The sequence below is a fragment of the Triticum urartu genome, chromosome 3 (genome assembly GCF_003073215.2).
Source record: "Triticum urartu cultivar G1812 chromosome 3, Tu2.1, whole genome shotgun sequence".
Taxonomy (NCBI): Eukaryota; Viridiplantae; Streptophyta; class Magnoliopsida; order Poales; family Poaceae; genus Triticum; species Triticum urartu.
This window is the reverse complement of record NC_053024.1, coordinates 571,763,200-571,775,460: the sequence shown is the minus strand read 5'-3', so window position 1 is coordinate 571,775,460 and position 12,261 is coordinate 571,763,200.

Here is a 12,261-nt window from a genome sequence, read left to right as displayed (position 1 = left end):
CCGGAGGTGCCGGACAATCTGCTGGAGGTGCTTGACGACGCCTCCATCGACGAGGGGCACCGTACTATTATGAGTACGGTGATCCAGAAGGTTCAATCCGCCAAGAGCGGACTGACTGAAGCTTGCGCTAACCTTCTAACAGGCTTCGAGGTAAGTAAAAATATGTAAAAATATTACCGCATAGACAGTAGCCCCTGATGCTCTGTTTGGCGTTCGGAAAGAAAAGCCGAATAGAGGATCTATTAAATTTCGCAGGAGCCTAAAAAAAGAGTCAATATGCGTATGCAGGCTTCGCTGCTATCCACCGCCGCACTGACTGTGGAGGTGGGTGTCCTGAAGCAGGACCTCGAGCGGACCGAGCAAGAGCTCGGCCTTGCCAAGCGGCGGCTCGAGGAGGAAGAAGGAAAGAAATACCTTACAGAAAAAGTGCCTATAAAAAGGCTTGATTGCAAAAAGAGTAACAGGATTGTACTGCTTATTGTAGGGGCCACGACTGAGGTGGCGACCCTTAAGCAGGAGCTGTCTGAGGCCAAAAAGAAAACGGCCGCGGAGCGCACCGAGCGAGACAGACTTGGGGCTAAGGTCGACGAGGTGCAGCAAGAGCTTCAGGCTCTCATGAAAAAACATGAGAGTTTGGAGCTGGAGTCGAAGGCGCAAGCATCCGAGCTTGCAACGGCCCTAGTAGCTGCCAAGTCTGCCAAGGCCGAAGCCCAAAAGGCCCTCCAAGAGTTGGAGGAGATGAGGAAGATAGCAGCGGGTAAGGCATTCTTTATGCAAAGCAGAAATATAAAAGTGAACTGCTTGTTACTTACCCGAATCCGGAGCTCTCCAGGGGCATTCGCAGATCTTCCCCGCAGCGTATCCGACGCCGCCGCATTCTACCGAGCTGAAGAGGGTAGCTCGACGGAGAAGGTGTTCTGGTCTCAGTATTCTGAGGCCGGACACCCTGTGCCCTTGAGCGACCTGTTGAAACAGCTGGTCGAGCTCCACAAGGTGGCCGAGCAGGCCATGAAGGGCTTCATAGTTCGGCTGTGGCCCGGAGAGGCCCTGCCTGGGAGCTATTTCGGGCTGGTGCGGTGGCTGGTGGAGGCCTGTCCGAGGCTCGAGGTCATCAAGCGCTCCGTCTGCATCGAAGGTGCCCGTCGGGCCCTTGCCCATGCAAAGGTGCACTGGGGTAAGCTGGACGGTGAGAAGCTTGTGAAGGACGGGCCGCCGCCGGGGAAGGAGCATCGCAAGCCCGAGAACTACTACAAGGATGTTCTTGCAGGTGCCCGCCTTGTGGCGGATGAATGTACCAAGGATGTGATTTTTGAATGAACTCGCTCGTGTTTATCCTGTGCGCTGAAAACTTGTTCATATGCGCTAAGCAATGCTTATTGAATTTAAAATATTACTTTCTGTGCGGCCGTTTATCAAAAATTGAGAGATGGCCAGTCGTCGGCTTCTGCCCCCATGCCACTAGTGCTGGGGTGTTCGGGATAAACCTGAGCGCTCTTTTTCCCAAAGTTGGGTCCATCGAGAGAGGCGCTCAGCACAACGAACCGGGCAATTGGACTATGATGCTTGAACACTCTCACTTAGCCATAGAACTCTATAATTTTAAATTTCGGCGAAGCCCCTAGATCGGAAGACCGAGTTCGGGGCGCTATCCACGCCTTGGCCGGACAAAGCCAGCTCCTCGCTCGAAGCGGCTGCCTTTAGGGACTCGAAAAACCTCTCGAACAGCGACTGGTCTCTCGCCACATCATGACAGTCAGTTTTAGCTTTCTCCACTGAGGTGCTTAACCTAGCTGAACCGGGGCACAATCGCAGTGGTTCTCCTAGTGCTACCTTAGCCGATAGAGCGGAACGTAAGGCACCAAGACATAGGAGCCGGGCAAACCCAACTATTGACCCAAATCATGATTCGGAGCCGATGCATATAGTGCTATAAGTTCGAGCTGCCGCACTTGTGAAAGTGTACGGACTTCTCACACCATTATGAGGGGTACTAAAGCCCCTGGCGTGTTTGCCGTACCATGGTGCACGGGTGCAATCATGTCATTTAATAAACATAAATGTGAAAAGAAGATAATGCAAAAAATAGACAAGAAGCTAAGCATTGTTTATAGAGAGGCTATTTATCAAAGCCGAACGATACAAATAGTGCGGTAAGCAAAAGATATTGGACTATTTAGTATGTCCTGACCAGGGCAGGCCGCGGAATTGTATTTAAAACAGGTATACCGCTCGTAACCGAGACCACCTGGGAGTTCCATAATGCGGCATGGCTTGTCTGCCTCCCAGGAGCTTGCATCATTTGTGCGGCAGTTGAATTGCCGAACAGGTCGTCCGAAGTATGGAGTCCTGAAAGTAAGAAAAAATTTAAAAAAAAGAATTCGGCAGCCCCTAGTACATTTTAAGCCGTATTTTGTGCATGCCGTTATTGTGCCCCTTCCCCTGTGCCCATGGTATGTCAAGGGCGTAGTTATGTATGCGAGGTACTGGTTTCGTTATGTCGCGAGAGCTGGGGTTGGGACCGCATTGCTACGATTGCTCAGAGTGTGCCAGGCGGTCCTGCTATGGGTTACTCCGGGCGCGCTTGGCAGTGTCTGGCTTTTTGATGGCCGGACTGGAGAATTGCCTGAGAAGGATACTTTGTACCTCCGCTACGAGAGCCTCCGTGTGCTCCTCTGTACGGAGGGAGCGTTCGGTGTTTCCGTTGACCGTGATTACTCCTCGAGGGCCTGGCATCTTGAGCTTGAGATATGCGTAGTGCGGCACCGCATTGAACTTTGCAAATGCGGTTCGTCCGAGCAGGGCGTGATAGCCGCTGCGAAACGGGACTATATCGAAGATTAATTCTTCGCTTCGGAAATTGTCCGGAGATCCGAAGACCACGTCAAGTGTTACTGAGCCTGTACAGTTGGCTTCTACACCTAGTATAACGCCTTTAAAGGTCATTTTTGTGGGCTTAATCCTTGAGGGATCTATGCCCATTTTCCGCACTGTATCCTGATAAAGCAGGTTCAGGCTACTGCCGCCGTCCATGAGGACTCTTGTGAGATGAAATCCGTCGATGATTGGGTCGAGAACCAATGCGGTGAAGCCGCCATGACGGATGCTAGTGGGATGGTCCCTTTGATAAAAAGTGATCGGGTAGGAGGACCATGGGTTAAACTTTGGGGCGACTGGCTCCATCGCGTATACGTCTCGTAGCGCACGCTTCCGCTCCCGCTTGGGAATGTGGGTTGCGTATATCATGTTCACCGTCCGCACTTGTGGGGGAAAGCCCTTCTGTCCATTGTTGTTTGGCGGCTTGGGCTCCTCCTCGTCGTCGTTGTGCAACCCCTTGTCTCTATTTTCGGCCCTTAACTTGCCTGCCTGCTTGAACACCCAATAATCCCTATTAGTGTGATTGGCTGGCCTTTCGGGGGTGCCATGTATCTGGCACAAGCGATCGAGTATTCGGTCCAAACTGGACGGGCCCTGAGTATTCTTTTTGAATGGCTTTTTCCGCTGACCGGATTTATAGCCTTTGAATCCGGCATTGACTGCCGTGTCTTCATTGCTGTCGCTGCTAACGTGGCGTTTTTGCTTATTCCGACGTGTCCTGCCACTTTTGTCCTTGGTATCCGAATTACCAGGGTTCTTTGATAAGTTGTTACTGCGAGCTAGCCAGTTGTCTTCTCCCGCGCAAAAGCGGGTCATGAGTGTCGTGAGGGCTGCCATGGATTTCGGCTTTTCCTGTCCCAGATACCGGGCAAGCCACTCGTCGCGGATGTTATGCTTGAAGGCTGCTAGGGCCTCTGCGTCCGGACAGTCGACTATCTGGTTTTTTTTTGTTAGGAACCGTGTCCAGAATTGTCTGGCCGATTCCTCTGGTTGCTGAATTATGTGGCTTAAGTCGTCGGCATCCGGTGGTCGCACGTAAGTGCCCTGGAAGTTGTCGAGGAATGCGGCTTCCAGGTCCACCCAAGAACCTATTGAGTCTGCTGGCAAGCTGTTAAGCCAATGCCGGGCCGGTCCTTTAAGTTTGAGCGGGAGGTATTTGATGGCATGTAGATCATTGCCGCGTGCCATGTGGATGTGAAGGAGATAATCCTCGATCCATACCGCCGGATCTGTTGTGCCATCATATGATTCGATGTTTACGGGTTTGAAACCCTCTGGGATTTTATGATCCATTACTTCATTCGTGAAGCATAGCGGGTGTGCGGCGCCTCTGTACTAGGCTATATCACGACACAGCTCGGAAGAGCTATGTCTGTTGTGTTCGGCCCGGCCGGATTTGTTGTATCCGGAGTGAAGATCATTGTCACATGCCGTAGGGCGCCTGCGCGATTCGTAGATCGATCTTGTTTGTCTTGCCTTATCCTCCAGTATGTCTCGCAGGTCTGGCGCATTTTCCCGTGCCTTAGTTGAGCAACGTCAGGGCATGGCTTGGGTGGAGGGCCGAGAGACCTCTCTGTCGCGGCCGCGAGGTGGCCGGTCTGCCATGTCATGCGCTAGTGATGTAGGTGCTTCCTCCTCTGATCGGGGTAGTGGCCTGCGCATCGGGTAACTCTTGGAGGGGCGTTCGAGTTATACTCTTCGGCCGCAAGGACTTCAGTCCATCTGTCAGCTAGCAAATCTTGGGCAGCTCTAAGTTGTTGCTGCTTTTTCTTGAGGCTGCTTGCCATGGCTAAAAGCCTGCGTTTAAAACGCTCTTGTTTGGCGGGGTCTAATGGTATGACGAAATCATCGTCATCGAGGCTTGCCTCGTCTTCGGAGGGAGGCGTATAGTTATCATCCTCGACCTCTCGGTCTGCCGCTCTCTCATGAGGGCTGGCTTCTCCATCTTCCTGTGCTGAATCTTGCTGAGGTGGGTGTTCTTCGGCGCTATCCGGGGTAGTGTTATCTCCCATGCCGGAATCACCGTTTTTGCTTTGGCGGGATTTAGAGCGGCGCCGCTGACGCCGGCGCTTTGGCTGATTCTTGGGGGCGTCATCCCCCACTATTCCATCGCCATCTCCATCTTTTGGAGTATCCACCATATATATGTCATATGACGAGGTGGCCTTCGAGCGCCCTACAGGTGCTGGTTCCTGTTCGTCTCCTACATTGTCGTTCATGCTGTCGTTGTTTTCGGAGCCGAAGTCAAGCATGTCGGTTAGATCGTCGATAGTGGCTACAAAGTGGGTGGTGGGTGGGCTTTGAATTTCCTCATCGTCCGTATCCCACCCTCGCTGACCGTAGTCCGGCCAGGGCTCTCCTGATAAAGAGAGAGACTTAAGAGAATTTAGGATGTCACCAAAAGGCGAATGCTGAAAGATGTCTGCAGTGGTGAACTCCATTATCGGCGCCCAATCGAATTCGATTGGCAGGGGCGCGGGGGGTTCGGAGTCCGGGGAGGAGTCCGGATCCTCGGAGTCACGGGTTGTGCAGAGTGCGGGGCTAGTGTTCGGCTCGATCGTTTTTGGGATCGCAGTCCCCGAGGTGACGTCCAACCGCTCATCCTCGATTGGCGCAATAGGCTCCGAGTTAGGGGTCGGAACTGATGCGCGTGTGGCCTCCAGGACACTGTCCGGGGGCAGAGCTAGATCATGCCCCTCGAGATAGTGCGGCGCACTTGGCCGTGGCTCGAACCCGTCGAAGATCAAGTCTCCGCGGATGTCAGCCGTGTAGTTTAAGCTTCCAAACCTGACTTGATGGCCAAGGGCGTAGCTTTCGATCTTCTCCAGGTGGACGAGCAAATTGGCCCGCAGAGCGAAGCCGCCGAAGACGAAGATCTGTCCGGGGAGAAAAGTCTCACCCTGGACCGTATCATTGTTGATGATCAAAGGAGCCATCGGGCCTAAAGGCGACGGCACAGAGGAATTATCAATGAAAGCACCAATGTCGGTGTCAAAACCGGCGGATCTCGGGTAGTGGGTCCCAAACTATGCATCTAGGCCGGATGGTAACATGAGGCAGGGAACACGATGTTTTACCCAGGTTCGGGCCCTCTTGATGGAGGTAAAACCCTACGTCCTGCTTGATTAATACTCATGATATGGGTAGTACAAGAGTAGATCTACCACGAGATCAAGGAGGCTAAACCCTAGAAGCTAGCCTATGGTATGATTGTTGTATATGGAGTTGATGTCCTACGGACTACAACCCTCCGGTTTATATAGACACCGGATAGGGTTAGGGTTACATAGAGTCGGTTACAATGGTAGGAGATCTTGAATATCCGCATCGCCAAGCTTGCCTTCCACGCCAAGGAAAGTCCCATCCGGACACGGGACGAAGTCTTCAATCTTGTATCTTCATAGTCCAGGAGTCCGGCTGAAGGTATAGTCCGGCTACCCGAACACCCCCTAATCCAGGACTCCCTCACCGGGACTCTCCTGGTCCAACTCCGATACTCCGTGGGCTTCTTCTGGTCCAAAAATAAGTTCCGTGAAGTTTCAGGTCAATTGGACTCCGTTTGATTTTCCTTGTCTGCGATACTCTAAAACAAGGAAAAAACAGAAAGTGGCATTGGGCTCTGGGTTAATAGAATAGTCCCAAAAATAATATATAAGTGTTTAATAAAGCCCATAAATATCCAAGGTTGATAATATAATAGCATGGAACAATCAAAAATTATAGATACGTTGGAGACGTATCAACATCCCCAAGCTTAAATCCTGCTCGTCCTCGAGTAGGTAAATGATAAAAACAGAATTTTTGATGTGGAATGCTACCTAACATATTTATCCATGTAGTTCTCTTTATTGTGGCAAGAATATTCAGATCCATAAGATTCAAGACAAAAGTTTAATATTGATAATATAATAGCATGGAACAATCAAAAATTATAGATACGTTGGAGATGTATCAAGTCTATCCACTGGCATCGTCAGACAAACACATTTAATGCACTGCTGACGTGCCCCTCTTGCTTTATTGGGGACGACAAAGAAGCTCATCCCAGCTGTCGTCACCTCGCCTGGCTCCGACGCGCGTCCAAGTGGACGAGGCGTTGTAGCACCATGTTGGCTAGTTGTTGGGATGGCGCGGTGGTGGAGCCTTCACGAAGATCTGCATGCCACCACGCAGGTGCTTGTTGAGTTGGTGTGGAGGCCGCGTGCTGCCACGCAGATGCCTGCCCAGCTGGTCGAGCTAGCAGCTGCATGGGAGCGGCGGTGGAGTCTTGGCAGGTGCGGGCATGGCTGCAGCCCCGCAGACGTCCTCGGCAAGGGTCTTACCGGGGGTCTTGTGGGTTTCCTTGGCAAGGATCTCGCCAACGATCGTCGTCTTCTGGTTCTCATCTGATCTTGTGTATTTATGATCTCTACAAAGATCTAGATGCCACCACGGAGGTGCCTCCCGAGCCTTGGTTCCAATGTGGTTGATGGCGTTGGAAACCCTTGGGCTCAAGGGTGGCGCGCCCTGCTGATGTCAAGCAAGTTGCCCCGGCAAGGATCTTGCCGGGGCCGCGGAAACCACCTCGGCAAGACTCTTGCCGAGGGAGTCCACCTTGCCCTCTTGCTCTCTTTGCGCTCCTGGTCTTGGCGTTGTTTTGGTCGTCTTGTGCTCTGCCATCCCTCCTCTGCCCTGCTTAGTGCGACCGTGGGCGTTGCTCTGACTGCCCGTGCACAAGTAAAGGGGTGCAAAAGGAGAGCCCCTACTTTTGTACACGGACAAGTGGTAGCTGCGCACGCATGCATAACTCATCAGTTACATTACTATAACCTCGAATAATAAGGGAAACCGAATATGCACAAGACAGTAACACTCACTTTAAGTTGTAAGGAAGGAGTATTTTCTCTTTGTTTTGATTTTTAAGAAACGATTGTAGCAAGTTGTCCTCGGTTTCTATGACATTGTGTTTAACCGTCCATTCATGTATGACATTTGGGTTAATGAACCCAATGTCATAGATTTGTGCTTTTCTACATTCGACGATCTTCAATCTGCATAATATAGTGAGGATAATTATATATACATGCAATGAAAGAGTTGAGCTATATATAGAGACTTAATTACAGAAGTAGTACTTACAGACAGTAGCAAGTCACGAGTGATTTGTCGAGGGCCTTTTGATTGTATAACTGGAAAAACTCGTCAAATTCAACAGGAAACAGATCCATTCCAATGAGGTTGTGCTCCTCTTTAATTCTCATTGTCAAAGCATCCTTCCCAGAATTGTTGCAGGTTTCCATGGACCATTCATGGAATCTTTGCATCACCATTGTTAGAAGAGGACTTCTGTCTTTGACGAGAGGCTTCCCGTACTGGTATCTGAATTGGTCCACCTCCATTGTTTCAAAATGTACATCATCGCCCAGGTAATCAGGAAGATTGGTACCGGGCACCATCCCCAGCAGATTAGCGACGATATCGCTAGACACCTTGAGCGGGGGGCACGATTGGTTCGCGTGTTCACCAAGTTGTGGAATTTTTTCCCACTTCTTCGCTGTGCTAACCTTGCATCAGTGGAAGTAGTTCCCGACCGTCGCGCATCTTCATATGTCTTTTTAAGAGCGCAGACATAGTTGGAATCCGGCGAAGGCGCTTGTGGTCGCTTCAGGGCATAGATAGTGTGGTTTGATTTCACCGGATCGATCATCTCCTTCGGAGGTGGAGGTTTCTTTGCAAAAAAAAGTCCCTCACTTGGGCTTGACAGATCTCCGCCTTTTCCTTCTTGGTCCTCTCGTATGGTAACTTTTACAAAGCCTTGAGAGATGGACCGTATCTGAATTGCCTCCCACCTCTGGCTGTACTGCTAGCAGCCGGAGCGGCGGCGTCTCTCTTCCATCGTTTCTTACGAGGCGGTGAAGGAGGAGGAGTGCTCCGACGTGCTGGAGGAGCCGGAGCGACGGCGTCTGTCTTCCACCCTTGCTGATGAGAAGGAGGAGGAGGCGGACTGCTCGGACGCGCCGGAGGAGGCGAATGAGGAGGCGGAGTGCCGGCCTCACGCGCCGGAGGAGCCGTAGAAGGAGGCAGAGTGCCTTGATCACTCACCGTAGGAGGAGGAGTAGGAGGAGGTGGAGTGCCTTGACTTGCCGAAGGAGGAGGAGGAGGCGGAGGCGTCCTGCTCGGAAGCTTGATGTACTCCTTCCGCCATAGACATGTAGTCCTCAGAGCATAACTCTGTTGTGTCTCCCCTTCACCTGTAGGGTGGTCAAGATCGAGTTCCTCAAATCGCTCCATTACTTCATCCACCGACACAACAACATAGCCATGCGGAATCGGATGGCAGTGAAAAGTACTGTCGGGTTGAAGAGGTGCAATAGAGCCGACAGCCGCCTTCAAGGTGAGGTTTTGGCATTTCATCATAAGCTGGCAATGTTGAGCCTCCGTGATACCATCCACGAGGTAGCTTGGAGCTGTGAAGTCAGGCTACTGAATGAGCTCCATGGAAGCCATGCTGCTTCTCTGCTGAGATGACGGGGTAGCTTCGTGCCACTGAGATGGTTGGTCGGCAGCTCGCTGGCTCTCAACTTGTTCCTCTAGCTTTAGTACTCTTGCATTGAGCTTCTGCATTGAGCTCAGATCCAGTTTCCTCTTCCTCTCCCGGGTTTTGTAACCGCCTGCTATGGGAAACCCAACCTTCCATGCAACGAAGCCCGGCGTGCCTTGTGTTCGTCCAGGGTGCTTAGGATTCCCGAGTGCCTCAGTCAGCTCGTCCTTCTCAGCTCCTGTTTCCTGTTCCTCTCTCTGGTTTTGTAACCGCCTGCTACGGGAAACCCAACCTTCCACGCAACGGATCCTGGCGTGCCTCGTGTTCATCCAGGGTGCTTAGGATTCCCGAGGGCCTCAGTCAGCTTGTCCTTCTCTCCTTCTTGAGGAGGAGGAGGCGGAGGCGTCCTGTTCGGAAGGTTCATGTACTCCTTTCGCCATAGGCATGTAGTCCTCAGAGCATATATAACTCTGTTGTGTCTCCCCTTCACCTGTAGGGTGGTCAAGATCGAGCTCCTCAAATCCCTCCATTACGTCATCCACCGACACAACAACATAGCCATGCAGAATCGGACGGCAGTGAAAAGTACTGTCGGGTTTAGGAGGTGCAATAGAGCCGACAACCGCCTTCAAGGTGAGGTTTTGGCATTTCATCATAAGCTGGCAATGTTGAGCCTCCGTGATAGCATCCACGGGGTAGCTAGGAGCCGTGAAGTCAGGCTGCTGAACGAGCTCCATGGAAGCCACGCTGCTTCTCCGCTGAGATGGCGGGGTAGCTTCATGCCACTGAGATGGTTGGTCGGCAACTTGCTGGCTCTCAAATTGTTCCTCTAGCTTTAGTACTCTTGCATTGAGCCTCTGCATTGAGCTCAGCTCCTGTTTCCTCTTCCTCTCCCGGGTTTTATCACCGCCTGCTATGGGAAACCCAACCTTCCACGCAATGGAGCCTGGCGTGCCTCGTGTTTGTCCAGGGTGCTTAGGATTCCCGAGGGCCTCAGTCAGCTCGTCCTTCTCTCTGTCGGGAATGAACGTCCCTTGCTGCGCCGCTGTAGGATCGAAGTATTTCTAGAGGGGGGTGATTAGACTACTTGACCAAATAAAAACTTAACCTTTTCCCAATTTTAGTTCTTGGCAAATTTTAGCTATTTTAGGACAAGTCAAGCAATCATCACACAATTCAAGCAAGCATGCAAAGAGTATATTGGCAGCGGAAAGTAAAGCATGCAACTTGCAAGAATGTAAAGGGAAGGGTTTGGAGAATTCAAACGCTATTGGAGACACGGATGTTTTTCCCGTGGTTCGGATAGGTGGTGCTATCCTGCATCCACATAGATGGAGACTTCAACCCACGAAGGGTAACGGTTGCGCGAGTCCACACAGGGCTCCACCCAAGGGCAACGGTTGCGCGAGTCCACACAGGGCTCCACCCACGAAGGGTCCACGAAGAAGCAACCACCCACGAAGGGTCCACGAAGAAGCAACCTTGTCTATCCCACCATGGCCATCGCCCACGAAGGACTTGCCTCACTAGAGGTAGATCTTCATGAAGTAGGCGATCTCCTTGCCCTTACAAACTCCTTGGTTCAACTCCACAATCTTGTGGGAGGCTCCAAGTGACACCTATCCAATCTAGGAGACACCACTCTCCAAGAAGTAACAAATGGTGTGTAGGTAATGAACTCCTTGCTCTTGTGCTTCAAATGATAGTCTCCCCAACACTCAACTCTCTCTCATAGGATTTGGATCTAGTGGAAAGAAGGTTTGAGTGGAAAGCAACTTGGGGAAAGCTAGAGATCAAGATTCATATGGTAGGAATGGAATATCTTGGTCTCAACCCATGAGTAGGTGGTTCTCTCTCAGAACATTGGAATGTGTGTGTTCTGATGGCTCTCTCATCGAATGAGAAGAGGTGGAGGGGTATATATAGCCTCCACACAAAATCCAACCGTTACATCACAATTTACCAATCTCGGTGGGACCGAATCAGAAAACTCGGTCTGACCGAAATAGTAAACCTAGTGACCGTTAGGAATTTCGGTGGGACTGACATGCAACTCGGTAGGACCGATTCGGTTAGGGTTTGGGCATAACGTAATCTCGGTGAGACCGATTACACAAACTCGGTGAGACCGAGTTTGGTAATTAGCTAACCAGAGAGTTGGTCAGGCAAACTCGGTGGGACCGATTTGCTCTTTCGGTGGGACCGAGTGGAACTCGGTGAGACCGAAAAGTTACAAAGGGGAAACACTGAGTTTACATTGCAATCTCTGGGACGGCTCTTTCGGTGGGACCGAAAAGTTACGAAAGGGAAACAGAGAGTTTGCAACCCCATCTCGGTGAGACCGAGATCCTTATCGGTAGAACCGAATTGCTAGGGTTTGGCAGTGGCTAATGACAAGTGAAACTCGGTGGCGCCGGATAGGAAGAATCGGTAGGACCGAGTTTGGCTTAGGTTTTAGGTCATATGTGGATATGGGAAAGTAGTTGAGGGTTTTGGAGCATATCACTAAGCACATGAAGCAAGAGGCTCATTAAGCAACACCTCATCCCTCCTTGATAGTATTGGCTTTTCCTATGGACTCAATGTGATCTTGGATCACTAAAATATAAAATGAAGAGTCTTGAGCTGAGCTTGAGCCATGTCCTTAGCATTTTGAGGGTTCCACTTTCACATCCATGCCATGCCAATCATTGAGCTTTCCTGAAATAGTCATCTTGGAATAGCATTAGCTCAATGAGCTATATGTTGTTATGAATTACCAAAACCACCTAGGGATAGTTGCACTTCAATCTCCCCCTTTTTGGTAATTGATGACAACATATAGATCAAAGCTTCAACAAATGATAATAAGCATGAAATATATCTTC